The sequence below is a fragment of the Propithecus coquereli genome, unplaced genomic scaffold (genome assembly GCF_000956105.1).
Source record: "Propithecus coquereli isolate 6110/MARCELLA unplaced genomic scaffold, Pcoq_1.0 Scaffold242, whole genome shotgun sequence".
NCBI lineage: Eukaryota > Metazoa > Chordata > Mammalia > Primates > Indriidae > Propithecus > Propithecus coquereli.
The window spans coordinates 929571-956660 of NW_012147975.1; positions in this window are offsets into that span (position 1 = coordinate 929571).

Sequence of the window (27090 nt, forward strand, 5' to 3'; positions counted from 1 at the left end):
AAAAGATGCAGTCTCTGACCTAAAAATGTCTCCCAATCCAGCAGGAAAGATGGTTTACAAATAATTACGCATTCTTATAATTGTGCTAAGTGCTAGGAAAGCCACGTAAAGAGGGCAATGCGCAAAAGAAGCAGGGACGTGACCTGGAATAGAGGGAAAAGGGGCCTCCTGGGGAAGCGACAGTCAAGCCAGGCTCTGAGGACTGGAGAGATGTGGCCAGGCAAAAGGCAGAATTCCAGGGAGTGGGAATGGTAGTTACAAAGGTCCTGGGGTGGACAGAAGCAGGGCAAGTTACAGAAACCGAGACAAGGCTGGTGTGTGGCAGGGGAGACAGAGGGTGACCAGGCTGGAGACACAGGCAGGTGCCAGATGCAGCCACAGGAGGCAGGTGAGGATCTCAGACTTGATCCAAAGAGCATCAGAAACCATCAAGGGGTTCTAAGCAGGGGAGTGATGTGGCAACTTTCTCACTGTCTCGTTCTGTCATTACGGCCACAAGATGAGATTAGGACACGGCCTTTTTTGGCCACCGAGTCATCCTAACACTTTCCTTCTTCGCATTTTCATTAGCTAATCCATTTCTGCAGTTTCAAAGCCAGGGACCAATCTGGGGAAGCTCTAGGGCCTGAACAATCTAAATCCCCAACCACTCCTGCCTGGTGGTCTTCACAAGAGGACGTACTTGTAGAAGAAAATGATAACACACATTTTTCTTCTCTGATCACATCCCCAGTACTGAACACACTGTAAGGTGTGATATAGAGTGACCCATCCATAAATGGTGGGTGTTCAGAACCGTCACCAGTGCTGACATCAGTAGGCGCCCAACCCCAGATGGCTTTCACTCTGGTCTCCCCCAGCGGGGAGGCTGGGGCACGTTGGCCTTCGCTTCTGAGACTCAGGCACAGCATGAGTCAAAGTGATTTCTGATTTTAGGAAGCTCTGAGGTTCACACAGACAAGATGCTATGACACTGTTTTGCTTTATTTCTATATTTTGCTTTGAGCAGCCATTTGTTCCTTACTCTTGTACCTCTTTGAAAAGCTCCTGATTCCCAGAGAAGGACTGAATTCATTTGCATTACAATACATCGTGTTCGGAGCCTGGTGTCTGTGCTGGTGAAACCTTCCCTTGATCAAACTCCACGACTACCCGTAGAATGTTTGGAAAGGCACAAGGCTTTCTTTGCTATGCCTGAGGAGGATGTTTCAAAAAGAAAACATTGCATTCCCTGCGTAACAAATCATACCTGTCAGGTAGGATGCCCATCTTGGGAAGAATTAGGCGCAAGGCCAAACTCTCTGCCATCTTCCCTGGACCGCAGCTGATTTCTCGAGGACTGATTAAACAGCAAATGCAGAGTCTGTCCAGACAAATATAGGTCATCCTCCCCTTTGATGGCTGAATTGCTATCATACAGCCAGAGCTCCTGCATGTCAGATCCCTAACAAGGTTTTGTTTTACATTGCAAACATAAGCAGGCTCCTGGAAACTTCTGCCACCCACATAGGCTCCCGACCTTCAGCTCCCCCTGCACAAACACAGCCCTCCCCTCCCGCCATCAGCCAAGGGCTTGAACCGAATGCAATAACAGCACAATTCAATTCACATTCAGTTTAGGGAATATTTTTATTTTCTGGTTGAATAATCCTGGAAAAGATACAGTTTTAGTCCTGAGTCCATCAGACTTACTGAATTTATGTATTTAAAAACAACTTTGACTTGCTTCATGGCTCACTTTAAAATAAGCTGGGCTCAATCTGATTCTGGAAATGAGTGTGACCCATCCCCGCTTAATGCTCAGTGCCCAGTTCAAGACCCTGTCCCCCACATATAAAGCTAAATGGAACTCAGTTCTGAAAAATAAATCTTTCAGCTTCCAAGTCTGGCTGTACATGGGATCCAAGGACAGCTGAAAAGTTCCCCAAAGCCTTTTTAAAGCAAAGACTTGGTCTAGAGCCAGTTATAATAAAAACATCTTTCCTTTTTGGCAGTGACCATAAGATCAGCCTTCCACAGGACAAGGGAAGCCCAGGGGGATGGCAACTACCCCGGAAACTTGGCAGCTCATCTAAGTTCTTCCAGGAAATAGAGAGAATGGACTTTGTCCAATGCTGATCGTGTCGGGCTAAGTGCTTGTCTCTAATCCCTTAGTGTGTGTCTCGCTTTTGCTCCACCCCCATTGTCTACATGCACCTGTTTCTTCTTGCTGTACCTGGAACCAAGCACTGGGCCTCATACCTAACAGGTGTTTGCTAGATGTGCGTTGTATTAAATCTAACTCTCACCTTGCAGAAATTAGGATTAGACTTGGCTGCAAGGAGTAGAAATCCCAAAAGAGTGATTTAAGATTGAAGTTGGTTTCTCTGAGTGTATAAGTTCAGAGGCAGGCAGTCCAAGGCTGACCTGGCATCGCTGTGATGATCTAGAACCCAGTTTTCCCTCTGCTATTTGCACCGAGTTGCCTGTTTTAAAGATTTTTACAAATAGGACTGTACAGTATGTATTATGGTTTGTCTGATTTCTTTTGCTCAACATATTTGTAAGACTCTCCCATATTATTGCATGTAGAAATGGTTTGTTTTCATTGTTGTATACCATTCTCATGAATGCAAACTCATCTGGTTTTTAATTTGCATTTTTTATTGCTAATATAGTTAAGCACTTTTTTGGTAGGGCTTTTAGTCATTTGAATAACTTCCTTTGTGAATTGCCTGCCTAAATCTCCCACTCATTTTTTAATTTGCATTTTCTGTTTTATTTATGTGTAAGAACTCTTTGTATATGCTAGATACAGTTCATCAGTCATTGGGGTATAAATATCTTCTCATGCTGCGTGGCATTGCCTTTTTATTCCCATAAGAGTGTCTTGTGATGGTAGAAGTCCTTACTTTTAATGTCAAAATTATCTGGTTTTTTCTTTGCAGTTAGTGTTTTTGGTGTCTGGTTAAGAAAGCTTTCTGTACCCTGATGTCATAAAGACATTTTCCTATGTTATTTTCTAGAAGCTTTATTATTTTGTTATTCATCTTTAGATCTGCCATCCTCCCAGGATTGAGCATTATGTATGTGTAAGACAAGGTTGAGTGAGTATTCCTCCTGCCAGATATCCAGTAGAGTAGTTAGTACCCTGGATCAAAAAGCCCATCATTTCCCATCAAAGCCCATCAAAGCTCTGCAGTGTCAACTTTTCCATGAATCATGTATCCACACATGTGTGATCTGTTTCTGAGTTTTCTAATCTAGTCTATTATTTGTCTCTCATTGATTCAATACTGCGTGGTAAAAATTACTGTAGGTTTATATTGCTGGTAGATATTACTAGCTAGTAGAGCCTGTGTTTTCATTTTCTTCTCCAAGAATATCTTTACTTTCCTTGGCCCCTTGTATCTTTCTGTCTTAAAATCAGTTGTCAAGCTGTCAATGCATGCACACACCTATGTAAACCTGCTGGGGTCTCGATTGGCTTTTCATCAAATTTATAGGTGAAATTTGAGGAGAGCTGATGTCTGTTGAGTCCTGAGTTTTCAAACCCATGGTTGTGTCACATTCTTCCTTTTAATTAGGTCTTTAATTTCTCTCAATAATATTGTATAGTTTTCTGTGTGAAGCTCTTACATATAGGTTATTCCTAGATATTTGATTAAGTTTAATGTTATTATAATTATGTCTTAAAATTTCATTTACTAACTGGTATATAGAAATGTGATGAATTTTAATATTCCGATCATGTACCCAACAATTTTCCTAAATTAAGTTATTAATTCTAATCAATCCTCTGTAGATTATTTTGGGTCTCTCACATATATAATATCTTTAATTATTGACTTTTCCAATCCTTACACTTTTTTGTTTATTTTTTTTTATAATTTCTTTCATTGCATTTGCTAAGACCTCCGCTGAAAAGTTGATTAGAAGTGATAATGGTGAGCATTCATTCTAATTTGTGATTTCACAGGGAAATCTTTTAATATTTCACCACTAAGTTGATCGCTTGCTATAAGTTATTTGTAAAACATCACATTTCAGATTAATAGATTTCTTCTATTCTTAGCTTGCTAAGATTTTTTTAAAATCATAAGTAGATATTGGATTTCATCAGCTACTTTCATTGTATCTACTGAGACAAATGATGTTTCTCTCTCTTTGTTTAATGTGATAAATTACATTAATTTTTTTTTCTAATGTGAAACAAAACTTGCATTCCTAGAATCAACCCAACTGGCTCATGAAATATAGAAAATAAATTGGTGGTTACCAGAGGCCAGGAAGCAGGGGGGAATATAAGGAGAGGTTGATTAATTGGTATAAATATATGCTTCGATAGAAAAAATAAAACCTAGTATTTGATAAATCAATAGAATGACTATAGTTTACAATAATCTATTAGATATTTCAAAATAGCTTGAAGAGAATAATTTGAGTGTTTCTACCATAAAGAAAAGACAAATATTTAAGGTGATGGATATCCCAGTCATATGGATTTCATCTTTACAAATTATATGAATGTATTAAATTATCACAAGTACCACAAAATAAAAAAAAGAAACAGACTTTTGCTGCACAGAAGCTTTTTAATTTAATTAAGTCATATTTATTTATTTTTGTTGTTGATATATTTACCTTTGGGATCTCAGTCATAAATTCTTTGCCTAGTCCAATGTCTAAAAGAGTCTTTCCTATATTTTTCTTCTAGAAGAATTTTTATGGTTTCGTGCCTCACATCTAAGTCTTTTATCCATCCCAAATTAATTTTTGTGTATGGTAAGAGATAGGGATCCTGTTTCGTCTTTCTGCATGTGGCTATCCAATTTTTCCAGCACCATTTATTGAATAGGGTGTCTTTCCTGAATATATGTTGTTATCAGCTTTGTCAAATATCAGTTGGTTGTAGATAGATGGTTTTATATCTGGGTTATCTATTCTGTTTCATTAGTCAATGTCACTATTTTTATACCAGTACCATACTGTTTTGGTTAATATAGCGTTGTAGTATAATTTAAAGACTGGTAATGTGATGCCTCTAGATATATCCTTTTTGCATAAGATTGGTTTGGCTGTTCAAGCTCTTTCTTGGTTCCAAATGAAGCATAGAATTATTTTTTCTAGACCTGTGAAATGTGACATTGGTATTTTGATAGAGATTGTCTTAAATCCATAAATCACTGTGGCCAGAATGGACATTTTAACAATGTTGATTCTACCAATCCATGAACATGAAACATTTTTCTCATTTCTTTGTCATCTGCTATTTCTCTCATCAGTGTTTCACAGTTCTCCTTATAAAGATCCTTCACCTCTTTGGTTAAATATATTTCTAAGTATTTTATTTTCTTTGTAGTTACTGTGAATGGTATTGAGTCTTTGATTTGACTCTTGGCTTGACTGTTGTTAGTTAGAAATGCTACTGATTTGTGTACATTAGTTTTGTAACCTGAGACTTTGCTAAATTTATTTATTAATTCTAGGAGTCTTTTTGTGGAATGTTTGGGATTTTCTAGATACAATAGGAATGTTAGGAGAATTGGGAATCTGGGTGTTATTCTTGTTTGTTTTTGTCTTTTTCCCAATGAGTGTGGCTTTTTTTTGTTGTTTGTTTTAACAGGTGATTTTCTTGCCTGGGCTTGATTGTAAATTCCTTTCTTCAGGCAGCAGCTTTGATCTAAATGCACATCTTTTGTCTTTAGTTTAGCAGCTCTAAATCTGTCCCATGCCTGAGAAGTTTACAGGTTATACAGAGATGTGTGCATCTATTTGGGGATCATCTATCTGGACTTCTACCTTTTGAGGGTCCCTCACTCTCTTCAGCACCCAGTTGAACTGACCATCTTCACTTTTCTGGTTCCATAGGCTGGAAAGACTACAGACTTTTTCATGCAACACCATCTGTCTCTGTGCCTGCAGCCTGAAAACCTTGGGGGCGGGAATTTATTTGTGTAGCTCCCTGGCTCCCTCCTGTAAGCTAGCACGTGCTCCCCACTAGTCTGTCTGCTTCTGTTCACTTTGCAGCACCTTCAGGCAGTTGGGTTTCATATCACGTCCAAGATTAATAGTTGTTTTCTCCAGTAGAAAGAGGTTATCTTAGTCCATCGTACCCAGAAGTGTAAGTTCTCTTTCAGAATTCCATTAGGGGGGTAGGGGGAGGAGGAACCCGATGGCAGTGGGTCAGGATTCAGGCTGACCTCCTACTCCACTTGATATAAACATTACACCAGTACATGTCCTTGCTTCTGACATTCAGACATGGGCAACAGGACCAGACCACCTCCCCTCCTACCTGGAGTGTCTGGACTACCAGCCTTCTGAGCTGGGGGCCTCAGAGTGGGCCCAAGGCACATACCTCCTTTGGCTTCATTTGGAAAGTTATTGGGTCTCAGGTATGTTCAATAGGACATGAGTCCAGCCTGGTAATCAGCACCTTCTGTCCTATGAGTGGGAACTTCTCAAGACCCTTGTCACCAATGTTCCCCAGTAAGGACAGTATTCATGGCCCAGTAGAAATCAGACACAGGAGAATCAGTCAGGAGGGCTGCACGTTAGAAGAAGACAGAAAGAACCCACCATGAAATTCACACTGGGAAATAAAAACATAAAAAGCACTGGAGTTTACTACGTAATGACTTACTGGGCCATCTGGGAAATAAAGTCAATAGCAAAATGTGGGCAGACAGTGGGTCCACTGGGGCACACATTCCATGGGGAGGGGACAGCTAGATATCGAGTGCCCACCACATTCTGGGGCTGCCAGGACTGCCTCATGGCCCCTGGGGGACAGGGAAGGAACTGAAACCTCAGACATTTTTTATCACTTGTCCAAGTGTCATAGCTAGAAAGTGACAGAGTCAGAGTGTGAATCATGTCTGTTTAGCCTCAGAACAGGTAGCACATCAACTTGGGGGTGCTGTGATTTGGACATTTGTCCCCTCTAAACCTCATATTGAAATCTGATCCTGATGTTGGAGGTGGGGCCTAACGGGAGGTGTTGGGGTCACGGGGGCAGATCCCTCATAAATGGGTGAATGCCCTGGGTGGGGGGCGGTGAGTGAGTTCTCACTCTGTTGCTCCTGGCAGAGGTGGTCGTTAAAGAGCCCGGCGCCTCCTCCCTCACTCTCTTGCCTCCTCTCTTACTGTGTCATCGCTGCACACCCTCGCGCCCGTCACCTGCCACCACCAGTGGAAGCAGCCTGAGGCCCTCACCAGGCCGATGCCCAGTCTTGAGCTTCTCAAGCCATCAGAGTCGTGAGCCAGATAGATCTTTTTTCTTTATAGCTTGCCCAGCCTCACATAGTCCTTTATAGCAATGCAAAATGGACTAAGGTGGCGGAGAGAACTTGAAACTGTTCTCTGGATCAGAGATTCTCAGAGGTTTCCAGCCCTCAGGCTGTAGGGTAGGTAAGACAGTGGATCTTTATCAGCCACTCAAGAACGCAAATTGAAAGACGAATGAGCAAGACTGACATTGTTAAATAATTAACCATGAATTTCAATTTTACTTAAGGAAAAAAAAAGGCACAGTTTGCACATTTCACTGTCTTGATCGTTACAACAAATTACACGCATTACATGAACCTCATAACTTATCCCAACCCATCAGGCTGAAAGCACTCAAGGCCCAGGGAATGTTAACCTGGAGCAAGGGGAATGGCCCCGATTTGGATGTAGGGACTCAGCAGGAAAGAAGCTGGACCAGACCGTTTCCAGGGGCCTCACCACAGAGCAGAGGGGCAGCCCTGTCCACTCCCAGCCCCCTCCACCTCCTCCGCTCGCTCCTTGCCCGCAATCTGGCCTCTTAGAGCTATTGACCAGGCTGCCTGCAAGTCATTGCCCAAATTCCATCTCCTTTCAAATCCATTCTCCCTGCCTCACAGAGAGCCAATTGGATTTCTCAATTATCAAATTGTACAGTCATGAGCTTATATGCTTCTAAGAGGTAATACGGTATAAGTTACTTTTCTGTGGAAATGTCATGTTTGCTCCTTTGGGGAGTGAATGGAATATTTAAAATACTCTTTCAGTCTCTGTGGGCCATTAAGAGGAATGCGAAGATGGAGAGTGAGTTCGCTGAGGCTGCAGCGGCAGCCTGTGTTCTTTAGGAAGCTCCGGGCAGTTCGCCTCACTGGTAGCATCACTGCCTAGTGTTACCTGTTTCCCTTTTCCACCTGGATAAAAAAGTACATAAATGGGCAAATAAAAGGTCTCTCTTAACACATGTCTTTGACACACATAAGCTAATTTTGGCAATATATTTAGCACCTTTAAAGCTAATCGAATCAGCATTGCATTGTTTATTTTCTCTAAATAATAAAAGCAACTTCCATTTGTTGGATCTGCACTTTGTGCCCAGACAGTACTGAGGTACTTTAAAAATGTTATATAATTTTAAAAGTTAATTTTTGCTTATAAAAATAATATATAAATACATTCTCCCCATACAAATTCAAATAATTTAAGTAACACTGAAGCTCAGTTTGATCTCAATCCCTGTTCTCACTCAAGACTCTGCTGTTCTCCCCAAAAGTGACAACTTTTCAGTTTGGTGTGTCCTTCTAGGATTTTTTATGCACTTACATACACATGTCCCTGTGGAAGGGATGTAGGACCATGTTTCTGTGTGTATGTTTGTTTTATAAATGGAATCATCAATATGTTTCATGCTGCAATTTGCTTTTCACACTCAACAATATGTCTTGGATATTGCCCCATATTGGTAAGAAAGTTCTGGCGCATTCTTTTAAATTCCTATTTCATTTTCTATAACAGGGTAGCACCAAACTTTATTTAGCTATCACTCTTTTTAAGCACAATTAGGTTATTTCTTTTCTTTCCTTTTTCTTTTGGTATTACACACAAGGGTGAATTTCTACATTCTTCATTGTATTTGGTGATTGTTAGCTTTCTTGTTACCAATGAGAGAGAGTCACAGTGACAAAGTGAGCCACACCTGGTGTGTCACTTATACAGACAGGATTTCAGCGCCTCAATTCAGTATCTGATTATAGACAGAACTATCTGCATTTTATTGTGAGGGTGATGATGGGGGGGGGAAGAAAAAAGCTAAAAACATAAACCATAGCTGTTGAGATATCACATCTGGGATAATTTATGTATTTTTCAGACAATAAAAAGGACAATCAAACCATAGGACACAAATAGTCATCATTTCATCTTGGGGTTTTTTTGTGTGTTTTTAATTGGAAACCAGCAGAAATCTCCTGCAGAGATGAGGAAAACAAACTCTTAATTAAGAAGAGTGTATTAGGTATGTGGAACCCCACTCTTTCCAGACATCCCATGTAAATACCACGTCTGTACACCCGCAGGTACACACGCCACATCTTGTTAATTTAATAAAGCTCTGATAGGTGCTACAACCTTCTCACGGCTCCAGATCTCAGATAGCTGCAATTCTATCCTGCAGCCTTCAGAAGAACAAAACAAAAATGTTTACATTTGTTTGTCTTTTCCAAATTAGTAGCTTTGTTTAGTGGGGGTTTATTATGAACATGATTTATACTCATACAAGATATTCAAGCATTATGAAAACGTATAAAGAAGAAAGTAAAAAAAAAATCTTCCTCAATTTCTTTATGCCAATGTTAATTAACATTTTGGTAAACATCTTTCAGATAGTGTATGCTATTTCTCTCTCTAAAAAACACTATTTATATAAATGACTAACTAGCTTTTTAAAAAGAATTAGCTTTTTTCACTCAACAACATGTTCTAAGTATCTTTCTTTACCAATGCTAGTAGATGTGATTTGTCCTTGATATTGACTAAATTATAAACAATCACTTGATGGCCTGGCACCTTTGCTCATTCATGTATTCATTCATTCATTCCCTCATCCATCTGTCCTCCAAATCTTTGCTGTGTGGCTTGTTACATGTCAGGCAACATGCTATGCACGAGGCATACAATAGTGAGCAGGACAGGCCTGGTATGAGACCCTTAGGAATGTAGGTCTGGCGGGGAAAACAAATATGCACTACAATGTGTGATAAATCTTACAGTGCCTAACTTAGGGGGTGTGATTAGAAGCAGCTTCTTAGAGGAAGGAATGGCTGTGCAAAGACATCACAGAGGAGGAGGGGAGTATGCCAGGAGACGAGAAGATGTTTAAGCCAGGGGTAGCAGCACTTGCAAAGACCTGAAAATGAGAGAGATTTGGGCCATTCTGCAGAAATGACTATATTTCATCTAGCTGGAGCACAGTATTTTGGGGGGTATGGAAACATGGCACTGGGGTTCAGGTAGTGCGTTAGCCTGGCTCCATGACCCTCTAAACTGCATCAGCAGTTATTTTCCAAACATGAACATACCATATCCCTAAGTCACCAGTTAAAGCCAGACCTGGGCATGACTCACGGAAAAAGGAGGAACAGGTTAGTTCCATCTATTTTGATATATTTGTGGAAAATTGTAAATATGACCAGGGGCTTTCGTAAGGATGTTCAAAATGGGGCAGAATACTCTGGCAGCGAGAGAACACAGATGGGCTCTCCCCCGGGCATGGTGTCGCCGAGTGAGTATACATGGGAGTAACTGCCAAATGCCTGTCTCTGTCGTCCAGGTCTAGCTGGTGTTAGGAGGATGGTTCAGAAGTAGTATGAATCTCATGAAGAAGATTAGGGTGTTAATATTGTGGAAACACTCACACCCGGGGCATTCAGGGGCAGCACGAGGTGAACAGAGGTGACCAGCCGGCCGTGCTGGCTCCAGCAAGACAACGCCCGCGGGACAGCCACAATCCTGGCATGTGACCCGTGGACTTCAGGAGCACACGCAGGTCTGGAGCTGGGTAAGGCAAGTGGTCAACACGAAAGACTTGGAACATCAGAGCCAGCACGAAGAAGAGAAAACACCACCCGAGGAAAGAAAGAAAAAGCACCCTGAACAATCGAGGAGCATTTGACCCAGGCTGCTGCCAGGAGAAGGTCAGCACAGGAGGGTGGGTGAGGAGGCAGGTGGATCCTCACCGGGCAGGGGCAGTGCTGGCACACGCCCGGGTCCCAGCCTGCGTGGTAGGACAGCAGGGTCATGGTGTCTGCTGGTTGCGTGTGGTCTGAAGCACAGGTCTAGGCAGACAAGGCAGGGTGAGCACCGTGGCTTGGGTCCTCGCCTATAGGGTGTCCTGGGGTGAGCGGGTGGGGTGAGCGACCTTTCTTAAGGATGCTTCTTTGTCTTTAAAATGGGCTTGTGGCACTCCCTGCCTGAAATCAGTGATCTATAGGACTGGTGGCATGGGCGGTGCTGGTGGCACCCACGCTCACCACACCTGTAAGAGCGGAAAATGACAGGCCAAAGGCAAAGAAGGAGTTGCTCAAAGAAGACGTTACTTCATGGCTTTGGGCTTGTGGTTTGGCTAGGAAGCAAAGGTATGTGTAGGAAGCAGAGCGCTGTTCTCTGCCATCGGATCACCTTCAGCAGGGACAGGCAAAGAAGCCGTAGAGGAGGGCTGTCTCCACACCTGCAGAGCTCTGCCTGAGCAGAATGCCAGTGGGCTCCCGCCAGCCCAGGTCCGCACAGGGTCGCAGTGAACCTACTGGGGAGCGAGGGGCCCACAGAGCGTGCGTCGGTGTCAGAAGCACTGGCCAAGCAACAGTTAACAAGATTCTGATCTCAAAGATGGGGATGCAAGGGCCAACACAGGGAACTGGAAACTAAACATAACTTAGAATTTTGACATTTAAAAGTAGCCTCATTTCCTCTGAGGTGGCTTTGAATGGGCATTTTTATATTCTCCACCAAGGGAAATTCTGGAAAATGAAGGTGGAGCCATGGTCCTGGTTACTTTCTACATTCTGTGATTCTCTGAGCTTTCTGGTTAAAATATTAATAAATTTTCATTTTTTCTCTGTGTTGAACAAGTGCGTTGCACGCTTAGCAGGACACTGAGGTAAGCTGGGCACTTTCCAAAATGCCAAAGGAGAAAGTATCTCTGATCACATTTGGCCCACAGCCAGGTTGGCAGCAAATCATTCCAAGACAGTGAGTAGGGAAGGATTTGCGAATGAATTAAATTCCAATGAGTGATACTACAGGTAGCTCATACATTAGAGGGAAATGTTTATTGACTATATATTATACTGAGGAAAAGAAAAGATAAATATTTGTGCTTCCACTGAGACACATTTAAAATTCCCAAACACCTATTGTATAATCTGCTAAGCAATTTGCCCAACTGTTTTGCATTTTTTTCCTGAACATGTGATTACAATGATATTTATTCTAGTCTGTGTGGATTTGTTTGGGGTGGTTATTTGTAGTTGTTATTTATCTGTTGTTGGATTTTTTTTAATAGGATGATAACTTAATAGGAATTATATATAAGGTATTATAATAAATCTCTTCTGATTTTTTAAATCAAAATCAATTTGGTCTTTCCATTAACAAGATATACAAATCTACAATCTTGAAAATTGTTTATGGGACAAAAAATATTAATTAAGTAGTGTAAAAGTCTGCTTTCAAAGTCATGCAACTGATTTTCCTGGTTAATAGACTATACTAGTTAATAAAGAGTTGCCTCACATATAATTATACCTAGAATACAATAAAATGTGAGTCACTAAATTAAGATCAAATGGTATCTTTCTCTGATGGTAAGGAGGGGTCTCAGGATCTTAACATGTTGGGTCGGGGTCACCATGCATCTTTCTGTGAAGCTCTGTGGAAATCCCACATGGCGAGGAGCTCTGCTCAGCCCAGTGACAGCACAGCTCGCCATGCACCTTGCTCAGTTGCCATTTTTGTGTTCAAAGATTGACTGTTCCGAGGAGACTAACTGGAATGAAGTATTTTAGTCATATTTGCCTAGAAAGTGTATATGTGATGGACTGGATGAAGCAGACCTGGAAGATGTAAAGTTTCGGGATAAATCTATGCAGGAAGTGAAAAGGGTCTTGAAGATGAGGGCAGTAGAGGGGAAGAAGAAAGGATAAAAATTGACCAGGAAGGGAGCCAAGGGTGTTCGAGGCAGCAGGGGTGTTTGGGTTGTGAGGGAATAGGGCATCTGGCCTCTTAACTTACAGAGACTGCGAGCATCCGAGTGACTCCGTGCTCCTCTGGGTCATACTGGCATGCCTTATCTGTGGGAGTTCTGGGGCAGGATTTGGTTATCATAGAACTTTCCCTTCGTGTTGCAATTGCCTTTGCCTTTCTCCTTCCCTAGACTATGAGCTCTTTGATGGCAGAGGCTTTAGCTTTCATCTTTGTATCCCTAAAGCACCCAGCTCTGTGCCAGGCACACAATAGGCACCTATTGAATGTTTGAAAAAGGAAGGCTGTGGTGAGGAAATCAAAGGAAGTGAGAGACTAAGTAGAAAGTGGCATTTGTCATCTGATAGTCAACTTAAAAATTAATAACTGAAAGGAACAAATTTTAGAGCAACATCTTTAGTTTACAGAGGGGTAACCCAAGGCTCCCAAGCAAAGGAAGCAAAAATGTGTCCGGTCAAGGACAAGAGCTGGCAGGGAGGCGGGGGCAGACACTAGGCTCATCCTGTACACTGTTTGGTCCCCATCTGGTGAGCAATCCTCCCTCCTTCCAGGGACAGCAGTATCTGTTCTATTTCTATCAAAGTGAACAAGGTTTGGGACACAAAGAAACATAAAATATATATGAAAGAAATCTTTTAACAAACCGAAAGTAGACCATGATGACTCTAACAGGGTTAGGTTCAAGCCCATAAGACTGACCACAAAACACATTAGTTGGTTGTAGAAAATTGAATTTTTACAATTATTACTTGATTTTTACTAACTATTAAAATCACATGGTTTGAAACCTTAAAATGATAAAAATGTGTAAATAAATGGGCACAGTGAGAAGTCTCCTTCCTTGCCTTTCCCCTCCCCCACCCCCACTGCCAGGCCGGTTACTACCCACACCACAGATGAGCATTTTTCTTTGTTTCTTACGTATCTTCTGGAGTTTCTTGGTGGTTATTTAAGCCAAATGTGAATAAATATCCTTACTTCCCCCCTTTTTATTACACAAAATGTAGCATATTACACATATGGACCTGCCACTTGCTTGTATTTTTAACTTAAAATATATCTTGGAGAACTGTCATATCAATACCGAAGTAACTACCTTTATTCAACTTCAAAGTATTCTATTGGATGGATGCAACATAATTTAATTAAATGACCTCTTATTGATGGAAATTTGGGTTATTTCTAATCTTTTGATGTTAGGAAAGAATCCTTTAATGACTAACATTGTACATACCCCAAGGGTTTGTGCACTTGTAATTCTGACATATTGCCAATTACCCTCCTAGAGGTGGTACCAATTTACATTCCAGTCAGCGGTACCTGCTTCTTCCCAACCTCGACATCAGAGCGTGTTATCAAACTTTAGGATGTCAGCCAATTTCATGGGTAAAAAATGGTATTTCAGGGTCGCTTAATTTGCATTTATCTTGAGGTTGAGAATCTTCGAGATACTAGAAAATGGAAGTGTAGAGTGAAACTACAATAGGATTTTCGCCTCTTACCAAGACTGAAAACCAGCCCACGGCTGATCTCAGAGGGCGAGACCTCTCCTCTGAGAGGCATTTGGGAGCAGACCACCCTCGGTACAAGCATTTCACGTGGATTAGCTCATTCAAATTCACACATCCTTGAATGGTAGGCATGGTCATGTCCATTTTACAGATGAGAAAACTGAGTCTGAGAGAGGGTAACCTTCCCAGAATAGGGTGAGATTGCTGGGGCTTGAATGTAGGTCTGGAGGACTCCAGGGCCCTGGATCTGAACCACTAGCCTGCGCCGTGTAGGATGCTGTATTTATGCAAAGTCAGGTCATTTGTATGCTGTTCTTCTCCCATTGGATTTACGCTCTTCTCCCTGGCTTCGCCGTCTTCCAGCTCGGCACCTGGCTTGGAAGGATTTATTTTTTGTTTAACGTAGCTGTGGTTCATTGCTTTTTCCTGAAGAATTCTGAGATGTGGCAAGTTCACTGTCATGCTCTCTCTCCTTCTCTGCGCTTTACCCTTTTCTGCCTGTGTTTTGCTAGAAGCCACTGTGTTTGTAGAAAATTATAAATATTGATCTGTTTTCTCTCTCACCTTCGTACACATATGGGAGTTGGAGCACTGGGCTGTTTAGTGATAATAAAAAAGCAATTGGGGAAATTTATTATTTTCTTGATCATATATGAGGGATTAACTCAATATAATCACATGAGGCCAAAATAAGATAAGACTAGTTGATTTATAATCTCCTATTAGACACAACTGGACTTTCCCAAAATTACTAGGGAAAGACTAATTCCTGTTTAATGTTACATTGAAAAGAATGGAGAACTTAAAAGTCAGTTCTCTAGATATGCAGCAGGTATGTCTATACCATCGTAGAGTGAATTACTCATCTTCCACTACAGTGGTGCCCACCTTGGTAGCATGGACGGAGAGCTCTTTCGGCAACAGCTGTCTAGCAAGGCTTCACTGGGCTATAAAATAACTAACAGGTATTTTCCTCTCTCCTCTCCAGGTTCGATAGCAAACCCTTGCAGTTTCCTTTGATCTCAAGAATGCATTTAGGCATCTGCCCTCCTTCCTAATAGCCACATTCAGAACACTGTCTGTGGTGACCCAGGACAGCACTTCTACAAACTGCGCTGCCTTCCTAGTCCGGCGCTCTCAGTTCCTCTTCCTGTCCCCACGCTTGGGCACGCCTGCCCTAGGAAGGCAAGCTTTGTCACAGCCAGGTCCCTGCTCATGAAACCTGCACCAGCAGTGACTGATTTCATAATCTTGGGTCATGGTTGTCCTGGAAACCAAGGACCAGATTAAGACTGTTTGTAATAAAAAATCTAGGCAAATCGAATCACTTGAAAATTGCCATTACAATGTACCTCCCGTGTCTGACACGCGATTCAGTTGAGGGATGAAGGAATTGAAAGAATTGCTCCCCCAGGCACTGCCTTTTACTCCTCCTGAGGGCTTACCTCAAAGCTGTTGTTTCCTGTCCTGGGTAGAGGAAGGTCAGGAAGAAGGGCTTGGCAGGGAGAGAGGGAAGAGGAACCAAGAGGAAGGTGCTTCTTCCTTTCTTCTCTCTGCCTCCACTGTGAACAACCCCCTTTTTGAAAACGGGGGTTCTCCCCCTTGGCTGCATAGTGGAATTATCTGGAGAGTTTTCAGAACTACTGATGTCTGGGCCCCTTTGGAACTGAATGGTCTAGGCAGCAACCTAAACACTGAGTGGTTTGAAAGCTCCCCAAGGGCACACCCACGTTCCTAGCATTATTTGCAATAGCCAAAAGACGGAAGCAACCCGAGTGCCCGTGATGGATGAAGGATAAACGAAAGTGGTGTATACATATAATGGGATTTTATTCATCCTCAAAAAGAAAGGAAATTCTCATACATCTACAACATGGATGAACATGGAGGATATCCCGCACTTGGGTCTGATAAGTGAAATACACCAGTCACGACAAGACAACTGCTGTATGATTCCACTTATACGAGGTACCCAGAGCAGTCCTGGATTCTTGGCTGTCACCGTGGATATCAGCAGTTTTCACAAGACAGCCTCCGGATTTGCTGTGTGAGAACCTTCTAGGGTCTCTGGTTTTCTTCCTGAGATTATAGAATCCGAATTTCAGTGGTTGGTACCTGGGGATACAAACTTTAATCATCTCCCCAAGTAATTCTGATGTGCTACGAGGGTTGGAAGTCACTGAATGTCCTAAAAGTCAAACTCTCTGATCTCACCTGAGGTCTTGGGCAATCTGGCTCCTAGCATGCTTTTCCAGTCTTGCCTACTGTCTTCCCTGCATCCCTCAGACAGGACTGTTCATCCTCTCTGCAACACTCTGCACTTACTCTGTGCCCTGGTTCAGAATTTCCTCTCTGCCTGGAGCACCTTCCACTCCTCTTTGCCTACTGCAACCTCCTCCCCCTTTGAGGCTTGGACAGACTGTAACCTCCTCCATAGAACTTTCCTGGATTCCTTTCCACATCCTCATTCCTCTTCTCTCCTCTGCCCCACTGCTGGTCACAATTAGTTGCACACTCTGGGGCCTTTTCCATCATAGTGTGTCACTTTTGAAAATGTCGCTTTTGACATTTTCAAGATACGGTCTCATGCTTGAGTCTGATTCTCTCTGGGAAGACAAGGAACGTTCCCTGGTCCTAGCATGATGTTTGGCTCAGAGTGAGTGTTTAATGTATTATATTGAAATGAATTAGCTTTCCAGCTCAGATGTTCTTTACTTCTAAGCTCCAGATAAATATGTCCAGTGGTCCACATGGTGTCTCAAGCTTCTCAACCAAAACAGTCAAAACAAGATCTTAGTATTTCCTTGCAGTTTTTCCCTTCCCAGTGTCCCCCATCTCAAAAATGGCATCGCTGTCCACCCGGTTACTTCCTCAGGCAGAGTACTGGTCATCACCTTTTACGCCTCCACATTTTCACCTCCCACCTCCAGTCAGACGTCGGGACCTGGCAATTCCATCTCCGAAATACATCACAAACCCTCCTTTTCCTCTTCGTCTCCATTGTCACCACCAGACATGGTTATCTGTCTCTACAGAGAAGCGCCGCCTGGTCTCAGATACTCTCCCTTGCCCCTTCCAGTTGGTTCTCTTCACTGCCCACACTGAGGTTTATGACACATCTGGCCAGGCCACTCCATTGCTCTTGACAGTCTCAGTCCCCAACAGGATCTGGAAGGCTCTGCCCGACCAGCCCTGCCACCGCCTTCTGCCACCGAACCTGGCTTCACATCTGCACTAGCAACACCAGCCCCAGGGCTGTGCCTTATTGTGGCCTTATCTCTTTCCTTCCTCAGAGAATTTGCCTGTAATGATCTCTCTGCCTAAACTGCCATCACTGTGTCCCCTCTTAGTGACCACCACCCTTCTTTCAGCTTTAGTTGGAATGTCACTGCCTCAGGGAGACCTACCTGCAGCTCAAGTGCAGTGGGCCCCCTGATTGCTTCTGCAGAACATTCTCGATTTCTCCATCTTTGCCCCTATTACAAGTCCGCCTATTAAAGATAATAATGTATTGTGTATTCCCTCTCTATTGGGTTTCGTGTCTGACTGTACCCTGTCTTTGAGCATATAGTAATTGCTCAATAAATAATTGCTACATGAGTCAATTCCATCCAGTCAGCCTGTACAGACCAACCTTATTTTCTAGACCACACTCGTTTCTAGCAGAATAGAAAAAAGTAATGAATGTACCTGCCACAGAATTGCTCCTCTCTCGAGCTGGACCAAGCTAATCACTGATAGACAAAGTAGGGAGGGCTGGCTTAGGAGGGGGCTCCTGCTCGCCATCGTGCTAAAAAATCCAAGTCCTCCACCCCTTCTCTGCTGAGTTCCTGTCATGACTGGACACAAAGTCCTGCAGCCTCTGGCCCCCACCTGCCAGGCTCTGGCCCTGGGGCTGGGAGGGAGGCCCACCCCTTTCTCTGTGCTTCTCAGGACACATTATCATGAACAAAAGAGGGAGAAGGAGGATAATTTTCTTGTGATGAATGCTGCATTTTAAATGAGGTTCCTTAGGCATTTAAACAATCATATTTATTCTACATGCAACAGTAGTTTCATTATATATAGTGAAAATCCTTCTAAATGTTAATGTAACATTGGCCCAAGGAACCTCACGTTTGGAATGAATAAACCAAGATGTGGCCTCACATTAGAGAAAATGTACTAGGCTTAGTTCTCTGCTGCAGCTTGTTTTAGGGAGAAAACAGTTTTTCGCAGTTGTAAAGAACACAGCCTTTGAAGTCTGAGACCTGAGTTCAAATCCAAGCTACTCACCAGGTGACTTTAAGTCAATATTTGCTATGACTCAGCCTCCTGCGTAGGGCTTTTCGAAAGGACCACATGAAAGAACATATATCGACTGATTGATATACAATGCTTTTAGAATGTAGTTCACAGTCGGCCCTTCATATCCGCGGGGTCTGCATCTGTGGATTCAACCAACTGTGGATCAAAAATATTTGAAAAAAAAATTTCACAAAGTTTCAAAAAGCAAAACTTGAATTTACTGGGCGTGCCAAGTACTGTGCTGAATCCACGGTTAGAAGTGACGTGTAGGCATTGCATTAGGTGTTATGAGTGTTAAATTGTTAGTACTCGTATAAATTCCTTATATTCTAGCTCAGTAACTGAGCCTACCTTGAGTCGAACTGAATCTTGCCTAACACCCGTCATTCGTTCAATACGTATTTCTTGAGCTCCTACTGTGGCTGATGCACCGGGCAACGTTTAGGTGGATAAAATGAATATGGTTTTGCCCTCAGGAGGCTTAAGGTCCAGCGGAGACAAAAGGACAGGTAAGCGAGCCAGTTAGCACGTAGCTGCAAACTGGGATGCGGTGCTGCCCGGAGATGGGCTGCCGCTGCGAGGGGGCGATGGGCAGAGGGGCAGTGGGGAAGTGGCTCAGTCCTGCTCCCAACCCGACACAGGACCCTGAGGGACTCTGCCAAACATTTTGTTTATCCGTCTTGATACTCTTCCAATTTCCTGATGCACTTTACAAATCTAGCCTAACTCTGATGCTTTAATTTGACCCAAAACAAAATGGTGAGTGTGTAACACACACCCAACCTACAGGTCAGTAGATTAAAAACAATCCTTAAATAAAATGGTAGCAAACAAAAGCCAGCAGCATTTGCAAAGAATAATTCACTACAACCAACTGGATTTTGTCCCAGACTGCAAAGGTGGACTGCCATAAATAAATCTGCCAGTAGAATTTATCTTGTCAGTCCGTCAAAGGAGAAAGGCTGTCCTCCTCTTCTACAAGTGGACAAATTATTTCCTTGTATTCAACATTCAGAATAAGCCTCCCCATATTACTCATTGCTGTGGTTATTTTGCCTGAAGCTCTAAGGCTGACTAGGAAACTCAATGATTAAAGCCATCCCTCCAGGTTAACACAAAAATAATCGTGTGCATCTCTGTGCGAGTGGTGGGAGTGTAAACTGGCCATTTCTACCAGATTGGTTTAGATGACATCAGTATCCACAAGGCTTCAAACCAATGTAAGCACCATTTCGGGCCCGTCCCTGCCACCTGCTCAGCCCAAGTGCTGAAACAGAAGTAACAAAACCCCCCAAAGGCTGTGGCCGCTCACTAGCGACGTGGTTTATGCCAGCATATAACTGACAGCCTCCATTTCTGAAATTAATTACTTTTCTTCTGGAGTTAAATTTGCTGATGATGCTTCTCACAGAAATATGAGGTCTTTACACAGCAAATGCTCTAATTAAATAAGAATAAAGGCAGAAAACTTGGAGGCCTAAATGAGATACATTTATTCTGTGCATGTGGTTGAATCTTTAATAATTTGAAATGTAACAGTCTCTTCCCTCCTGGGATGGAGATGATATCTTGCTCTTTCTGAATATGCATCTATCTCCCTTCTAATGTTTATTTATGACTGTGGTAAAGAGGAGATGCTCTCACTTTGTTGTTCTCCTACCGTCCCCTGCCCAGGCTCCAAACCTCAGTGCTATGGACTGAATGGTCCTCCCGCAATTCATAGGCTGAAGCCCTAAGCCCCAGTGTGACTGTATTTGGAGATCAGGCTTTTAGAAAGTAATTGATGTTAAATGAGGTCATAAGGGAAGGGTCCTAATCTAATAGGATTGGTAGCCTTGTAAGATATCTCTCTCCCCCCACCTCCCTCCCTCTTTCCGCTTTCTCCTCTAGCCCTCTCCCTGCACACAGGAAAAGCCATGTGAGCAGACAGCAGCAAGGTGGCCGTCTGCTGAGGCAAGAAAAGAGCCCTCACCAGAACCTGACCATGCTGGCTCCCTGATCTTAGACTTCCATCCTCTAGAATCTGCTAGAAAATGAGTTTCTGTTGTTTAAGCCACTCAGTCTATGGTATTTCGTTATGGCAGCCCAAGCAGACTATGACACCCAGAGAGGAGATAAAGGGGTAGATGAGAGTATAAGAAAAACAAAAAAATCCAGCTTCTCTTCCCTCTCCTGTCTAACTAAACATTCTTTCCAGCTCCCAACACTTGGCTCACACAGGGGGGATGCTGGATTACTGTGTCTTTTGAACTGGCTTCTGGGAGACCAGGAGTTGCTAACATGTCCCTGTACAGGGACCGCAGACATACTTGCTGCCTCAGGATCAATACCTCTTCTCAGCATCCCCCCTCCTCTGTGGGTCAGATCACAGTGACGGTGCATGGAAGGGACAGTGGGCACCTCTATTTCCCGGGCACCGGGCCGGGCACTGCAGCCTGCAACCAGCCCTTTCAAGCTCCACATCCGCTGTGTCAGGAGAAATACAGCAAAGGAGCTCCAGGCTGTACCTCCTCTAAGTAACAGAATTTAGGCGCGTCCAGCTTTGAAGCCAGGGCTCTTGGCACAGTGCTCTGCCCATATCACGATGCTTTCAGGAGCTACTTATCACGGGAGCCACTGCTGGCCAAGCACCGATGTAGTGCAGAGACCAGGTCGATTCCCCAAACTCCAGACTACTGTGAGCTTCTATTCTCCCACACCAGCCCGTCTGCCGTCACCCAGGCTTGGATCCATCAGGCAAAGGAGATAACGAACCCAGGTGCTCCAAGCCCTCAGCTCTCCCAAAGGCTGCTCTTTAAAGTATTTGGGGAGAGAAAGAGAACATGTCAAATAAGGATCTTCGAGCAGCAAGCTAGCTTGCGTAGGGGATTTAATGAGAGATTTAATGAATGACAGTGGGTATCGCACAGCACCCAAGAGCAGAAGAGTGCTGGCCCCGGGAAGAGTTTCCAGAGTTAGACTCTAGGAACTTGCCAGGAGCCCTTGCAACTCCTGTTCCCATCCGTCTGCTTAGCTGCTCCCTCCTCCTCTCTGTCCACACAGCAACTGCTTTGAGTCCCCAGGGTGGAACACGGGTGCCCTGCCCGGGCAAGGTTACATTTTCTTGTCTCAGCTGTCCAGACACTTCCGGGTTATCTGTTATTTACACCTCCCTAGGAGAGAGCACCTGGGTCAGTCTCCCACGCTGCGTCCAGTTTGCTGTGGCTCAGAGAGGCAAGAGCACAGAGTAAGCAAGGCAGCGACAAACAGAGACAAAAAGGCCTCCCTCAAAAAATGTTTATCACAGAAAAAGGAGAGAAGGGAGCACAGGAGAGGAGAAAGGTGGCCAGCAACTTTTGTTGACTTTCTGCCAGATGTCTGTGTCCTAGATGTCACCATGAATGCAAGGGAATAACACAGGGTCCTCTATGGGCCTAGCTGGGGCGGGGCAGAGAGAACTGGAAGAGACAATTCCTGAGCAGCAGGTAACAGTGTTCACTCATGCGCCGAACTGTGAGGTCAAGATGCCGTGCCCCAGAAGGTCAGAGCGGGAGCAGCGTCGGTGCTACAGAGCACTGAGAAGGAAACTCAGGTTTACTGTCCCGAGCATCTGCTGGATATGTTCATATGTTTTATCTGATTCCAGCCTCTCAACAGTTTATCTTCAAGATAAACACTGAGAAAACTTCCTGGAGGATGGAGGGAAAAAGCATTGCGGTGGCACTCACAGCATGAGCACCGTCTTGCTGGTGGGAACGTCCATGGTTTGCCCAGGAGAGATTCAGGTATCCAGTCTAAGTGAAGCAGAAAATGCATTGGAAAGGGTGGAATTTGTAGGGAGGAAGTTTAATAAGAATACAAAGTAATAAAATCGCCATGCATTTATTCAGTTTACTTCTTGATCCCCCCCCACTGTGTGCCAGGCTCTGGGAACATCCCTACCATGGTGTGTCGGGCCCTGGGGACGAAGAGAGAGACAAGACGCAGCACACACCTTGAGCAGCCCCAAGTCTAGCGGGCAGAGGCGTAAGTGTGGGTTACAGCAGGCACAGCCTTCGCGTGTTTCAGAGATTGCACCCTCACCTGTAGGTTCCAGTTTCTCAGGACACGAGCGTGTTTTGCCCCGGCAGACAGGGAAGGCAGAGGATCAAACCCACAGCATCTTAGTGCGGGCGCCATGTGTCTCTCTCATTTTTAAAAGCACCTAAGGAGATTTTTAAAAAGAATTTAACAATCTAACAGCCGAGACTGGGATTTTAGGGTGATCTGGTACCCAAAGCAACAGAAGGTTAAAGACACTAATCTGCAGAACCAAAAAAGTTGACGCCATACCATTGGGCAGCAACTTTGTAATGCTGTTCATATACTGTAAATCTCATTTTTAATAAAAATGTATCTTTAAGATATATACAACGATTACCCTAGAAATAGATTGGACTGTCTATTATATTGATATATACACAATCTTGGAAATTTGTCTCTAGTGCCTGGTTTACTATACACCAATAGGATTTAGAGCTCCATAAAAATACTTTATAGCGTTCGGGCAGCAATGTTCCTATTTCTTATGCGGCTACATTGGAAATGTGGCTGGGGCTGTCATTCATCTTTGGCACTTAAATGTTTTTCACAAATAGTGGCTGCCTTAAGAAAGCATCACCAAATAAAATATTTTTATTTGGTTCTTTGGTGATATGTCAATAGACATTAAAATAAAAACTTCCGCGACTTAGGTGCTACAGCCGCTTCCAGATGCTCTCAAGGGGAGCTGAAGGGGCCCTGAGGACCCATCGGGGGGAGGAGAGGCAGAGCTGAGGGATCATCGCCTCTTAAAAGGACAGATCTCTCCATTGTCCATTTCATCCTTACTGGGAAGGAGGGAGCACAGTGGAATTGTACCGAGATGCACTCTGGCAGGTCCAGAGGAGGACCGTCAACATGATCTGTGCCTTGTGTCTGCCAGCATGGGAGGGGGACACGCGTGTGCCTTGTCTCCAGACACCAGCAATATGCAGGTGTCTCTTTCTTCAGCAAACTCAGTCTGTGGTGATAGCTTTACCCGCTGGATATGGTTAAGGAGGAGGATGATTACAGATTTAACATAATGGTGCATTTATAATCTATTTAAATAGGGAGACCTGATAGGATATTAAAAATAGACTTTTGCTTTCATAAAGTAGATTTGTCTGCCCAATCATATTGCTTGGAGTGGGTCACATATATAGGGAATTTTGACTTGTTCCTTTTTAGTAGTAATAATAATAGTATTACTAAAAATAACAATAGCACTTCCTTAGCCGCCTTCCTTGCTTTGGTGTTCTTCAAAGCACTTATCACCTGAAACACTATTATATTTTATTATTTGTCTATTGTTTGCCTCCTTCCACTAGAAGGTAAACCTTATGCAAGAAAGAATTGTCTTCTTTTTCTTCCCCATCTATCTCCAGAGTCTAGAACATGTCTGGCTCAAAGCGTGTGCTCAATAAATATTTTTTGAACAAATGGAAAAGCTAACTGTAAGTCTTGAATTGGTATCCCTTACCTCATTTAATTAATACAATACTATGAGTAATACTATTTATTATTCTCATATGTTTAAGAAAATAATGAATGTATTTTTCATATGAAGAGTTAAAATACCACTGGAGCCCAGATTATAATCTTTAAATACCATTTCCTACTAAAACCAACAAAAGCTTCCCAGAGAAATGGCTGATTCCAGATCTCGGTGGGAAATGTGCAGAATGAGATTGGAACATCCTGTTATGCAGAAAGCAAAGAAGCCATCAAAGACTACCTGGGTTGTGTCTAAGGTATAAAAGGCCAACTTGAAGGAGCTCCTACTGGCCAAAGATAAGTAGAAAAAGAATAACTGCAATAGATTGAAAACCTTAAAACGTTAAAATCCATTAGCACATAATGGTACTTCAAAAAAATAAAAACCACCGGATTGGTCGCCTTTGGAAGATACCAGAGAACATACTGTTCATTCTGAAGGTGGTGGATAAAAGAATCAAGACTTGCAGTTTCTGCTCGGAGATACAGAGAGCAGGGGACAGAACTGTTCCCACACTCATGGGAAGAAAAAAGCTGGAAAAAATGCAAATAAATGACTTTTCTTGAACTTTCAGAGAACTGAGATCACAGGACAAATAACTAACCTGAAATCTGGTGTCAAAGACAAAACTCAACAGGCAATGAAGGAGACGATTATATTCAGACTGTTGCCACAGGAAGGACGCTCAGATTCAGAGATCAGAGTGTCTGGGCAGCGCGGTTCTTACCTTAGACTTTCATGGGAAGAAGTAGACAAGTTACAGGTTGGGTGGTTTACCAGTGGGATTGTTTTGCAGTCCGGGGAAGACTCAGTCAGTCAGCTGAATTATAAATGTCGTCTCTGTGTCTACCTGGTCCCAGGGAAACAAACAGGTCTCACTTTAGCTATTCACGCATAAGGCAAAGAACAGGAAGTTGGCTAGGGGTGCACGGGGAAGGGTCTGTATCTGACTTTATCAGTAGGTTTAGGCAAAAGGGGAAAGGTCTGTGTTTGGCCTCGTAACAAGTAAACACAAAAGTCTTACGCCAGTCATGACAAAGAGTGGACAGCAAATATTGTCGGAATCATACTGGGAAAGACGGTTCTTTGTGGCAAGCCGTTTCCTGAAACACACAAAAACGGGAAAACTTCTTAACTGCTGCCGTCTGCTGGGAGCACAGGACTCAGGCGAAGTTCAACATTCTCCCTAGAGAGAGACAGGTGTCCGCAGGGAGAAACAGGACCAGGACATCTGCTTACCTGATGCAGACTACCAAATGCCATATAAGTGCATAAGAAGAAACTTTTAAGGAATTCCTAAAGGCTGGGTATGGGCTAAGGTAAGAGTGTGAATCCCTAATGGGCCACAGGCATGGAGGAGGTTCGCAAACTCCTACAGGTGTGGTTTCCCTCAGGTGTTTAGCTCAGAGCTGGCTGGGGGAGGGGAATAGCAGCCCGTGCTGACACTCCACTGATACCTAGCACACCTGTGAAAGGAAAACCTTAGCTTCAGAAGGAGGAGGAGTAAAAACTTTAGGCTTAAGAAGCTGGAAGCAATTCGTTGCAGCTGGGCATGGGGAACAGAAAAGCTAAAGCTCTAGTCCCAGAAGGGCAGGAGGAGTGCAGAGCCCAGCGCTAGGTTTGCGGGAGGAACCAGGGGCACAGTGGCAGCCCACGACTGAGGCTCAGTCAGAGGATCAGAGAATATCTCCGTCCCTTAATCTCCTGCCTCCACACCGAGTGTCCGGAAAAAATAACAGGAATCCAGATGGGAGAAGCACAAAAGCTGATCTGCCCTGACTCCCGGAGAGAAGGGAAGACCCAGGTCCAAGCCAGGAGACCCAAAGCCAAACGGGGAGCAGACGCTGAGAAAAGCCCCCAGCAAACAGCCGTACCCCAGACGAGGTAGGACGCTCGTGACTGAAACAGGTGTTCAGTTGGTTCTTCTTTAATCCTCATAAAAATCTTTGCATTTTTGTCGTCTTTTTGCCTTTATTCTGTTTCATCATTAGTAACTAGCGTCCTTGTTATCACGTGCCCCATGTGTGCTGCTTAATCCCTTTATTTTCAACCTTCCTGTCACCTTGCTTCTTGTAAAAGCACATCACTGTTTTTGTTATTTTGTTGTTGGGGTTGGTTGTGTTGCTATTTTATGATGGTCTCTTTGAATCCCTTCTAAGAGTCCTCCTTTGGGTGTTAGGACGATAGCCATAGTGAAGGCAGCTTGCTGGGCGTCTAGGCTGGGGGAGAGTTCCCCTGGCTTCCACGTTACCTGTGAACGTGAGCTTCAGCCTCTACCACAGCCACCTCTCAGGAAGCAGGCGTGCATTTAAAAGTTCTTTTCTTTTTCTTTTTTTATTTCAGCATATTATGGGGGTACAAATGTTTAGGTTACGTATATTGCATTTGCCCCACCCAAGTCAGAGCTTTAAGCGTGTCCATCCCCCAGATGGTATGCACCGCACCCATTAGGTGTGAATATCCCTCTCCCCTCTCCCCCCTCCCCCATCTGCTCGACACCTGATGAATGTTACTACTATAGGTGCACTTAAGTGTTGGTCAGTTAATACCAATTTGATGGTGAGTACATGTGGTGCTTGTTTTCCCATTCTTGGGATACTTAGTAGAATGGTCTCCAGCTCTATCCAGGGTAATACAAGAGGTGCTAGATCACCATTGTTTCTTGTGGCTGAGTAGAACTCCATGGTATACATATACCACATTTTATTAATCCACTCATGTATTGATGGGCACTTGGGTTGTTTCCACATCTTT